Source organism: Leptodactylus fuscus, chromosome 1 (assembly GCF_031893055.1).
Source record: "Leptodactylus fuscus isolate aLepFus1 chromosome 1, aLepFus1.hap2, whole genome shotgun sequence".
Classification (NCBI taxonomy): domain Eukaryota; kingdom Metazoa; phylum Chordata; class Amphibia; order Anura; family Leptodactylidae; genus Leptodactylus; species Leptodactylus fuscus.
Genome location: NC_134265.1, coordinates 85,303,801 through 85,306,809, shown reverse-complemented (window position 1 = coordinate 85,306,809; position 3,009 = coordinate 85,303,801).

Genomic DNA, 3,009 nt, shown 5'->3' with positions numbered 1-3,009 from the left:
ATCTTCAATTGTCCAATTTCGATGAGCTTGTGCAAATTGTAGCCTCAGTTTCCTGTTCTTAGCTGAAAGGAGTGGCACCCGGTGTGGTCTTCTGCTGCTGTAGCCCATCTGCCTCAAAGTTCGACGTACTGTGCGGCGTTCAGAGATGCTTTTCTGGCTACCTTGGTTGTAACGGGTGGCTATTTGAGTCACTGTTGCCTTTCTATCAGCTCGAACCAGTCTGGCCATTCTCCTCTGACCTCTGGCATCAACAACGCATTTCCGCCCACAGAACTGCCGCTCACTGGATGTTTTTTCTTTTTCGGACCATTCTCTGTAAACCCTAGAGATGGTTGTGCGTGAAAATCCCAGTAGATCAGCAGTTTCTGAAATACTCAGACCAGCCCTTCTGGCACCAACAACCATGCCACGTTCAAAGGCACTCAAATCACCTTTCTTCCCCATACTGATGCTCGGTTTGAACTGCAGGAGATTGTCTTGACCATGTCTACATGCCTAAATGCACTGAGTTGCCGCCATGTGATTGGCTGATTAGAAATTAAGTGTTAACGAGCAGTTGGACAGGTGTACCTAATAAAGTGGCCGGTGAGTGTATATATATATATATGCAGAGGAAAGGGGGCTATTACTGATAAGGGGGAATATCACTGATATGGGGCACTGTTTATATGCGAGGACTATAAGAAGCCCCTATAATAACTGATAAGGGGTGCAAAAATCTATTAGGCGGTACCCCTTAGGGTAGTTGTTATTGTTTTGGGGACAAAAAGGGTGTATTATTAATGGGCTGCCACTGGAAATATATTGGTGTTGTTTATATATCAGCATTTGGGGCCCCGCTTTTAATTTTGCTCAGGGCCCCAATTTGTCTAAAACCGGCCCTGCACGACAAATCATAACCACCTACCTGACATAGCAGCTACAACAGCTTACCTGACAGAAAACCCACTTGTGATGTTACACAAGAGTTTGACTTGAACTCACCGTTGATGTAATTCCAATTAATATTATAAAGGTGAAAGTTTGTGTGTTTGGATGTTTAGATGTTTGTTACTCAATCGCTCAAAACCCGCTCGACCGATTTGGCTGAAATTTTCCACAAACATAGTTACTACACTGGATTGCGCAATAGGCTACTTTTCGTCACAATAGCGCACATACGTTTTTCCCAGGACCCCCACAAAACCCAAACTCACATCACTATCTCTGCAATCTCACACACTTTGGACCATAGCAAGCCACAAAATTCATATTACCCTCTACAGCAGAGGTCAGCAACCCCTAGCACACGTGCCAAGAGTGGCACTCCTGCCATATTTCACTGGCACAGCAGCAGCACAGGACCTGCAAGAGTTAAATGAAGTCCGAGGTCCCTTCAGTGCTCTGCTAGAGCTGAGGCATAAGGACACTCCCCTTTGAGAGGGGTGCAGGAAACCCAGGGGGTGGAGCTTAATCGCTCAGGTCTGTGCCTGCTATAGTGGTCTGCATCCTGCAAACATTCCCCGAGGAGGAGAGGAAGCTGCTAGCAAAGTGAAACTGAAAAACACGCAGGTACATAGGATTACTGTTCTCATTAATGTCAGGCATTTGGGGTTATTAGTTTAGTCTTAGTAACTCCATGTGCCTCACATTAATAGGAATAAACCCCATCATGTCCCTCATATTAACCCCTGTGTGCCTCACATTAATAGGAATAAACCCCATCATGTCCCTCATATTAACCCCTGTGTGCCTCACATTAATAGGAATAAACCCCATCATGTCCCTCATATTAACCCCTGTGTGACTCATATAAAGGTTACTAATATGTGAGACATATGGAGGTAATAATAAAAGACCTCAATAATGAAGATACTTAATTATTACCTCCAAGTCTCTCACATATCAGTAACTCTTACACAAGGGTTAATGTGAGGGACATGATGGGGTTAATTGCTATTAATAAGAGGCACATGGAGTTACTAAACTGTCATGCACAGGGCCAGACTTTATGTTGCTTGCTCAAGAGTATCCTGTGCCCAAAAGTTACATGTACTGGCGGAAAATAACAAATCATACAATGTCGTATATCGAAATACCTCTGTCCCAAAGACACTATGTACAGTTTCTCAGAACACCGTATAGCAGCTGAAATACAAATTACATTCATCACAAAAGTCTCATGTATTCTCAGAATTACAGCAAAAACAACATACAAAGTTACATTTCATATCCCATACCTTATACACAGTATGAAAACCTTACCCGCGCCTGTTTACCCACTTCCACAATCACCGCAGACGAAGTCGCGGGTACCAGCTAGTAACAGCTTACCTAAGAGAAGTACACTTGTATTTCAGCCGCGTACCTATCGGAAACAAACTGGAGATGTCACAACCCACAGCTGCCTGAAAAAAAACTTATGGTATAGTTTGTGATGTTACAAAAGACCTAGAAAATATAAAAGCAGAAAGGGCACCCCCTAGTAGAAGACCCTATTCAATTGTGTATAATGTATTAGACATCTCTGCTCACTGGAGAAGGTTGTGCAAATGGAGGCTCTGATGGAATATCAATGGGAAAAAAAACTTGTGGTGATGGCTGATGTTCTTTCCTGCTGGGCTCCTGGATCAGATTTCAAGCACATAAAAAGTAAAGCGATAGAATAGGTAAAAAAAAAAAAAAAAAATCAGGCAAGCGAGCTGTCATGGTATCACAAGTTTGCTTCTGACAGGTGTTTTGCTGTGAAGACTTGAAAATAAAAATAAAAAGCAAGCTATGCTGCCATAGCATAAAATAGTATAATATCTAGTTCTAAAAGCAATGTAGAAAATGTACACCATACTTTTACTGAATGATAGATAGCCTACTTCCATTATGTAAGATTTTGCCGCCAAAGTAGAATATAACCATAATTATTATTAAACTTTTATTATTAACCCTTGCTACTGGATCCAGTGATGCCCCCATTTTACTCTATAGCTACACTATGTGATCAAAAGTATCCGGACACCTGGCTGAAAATGACTT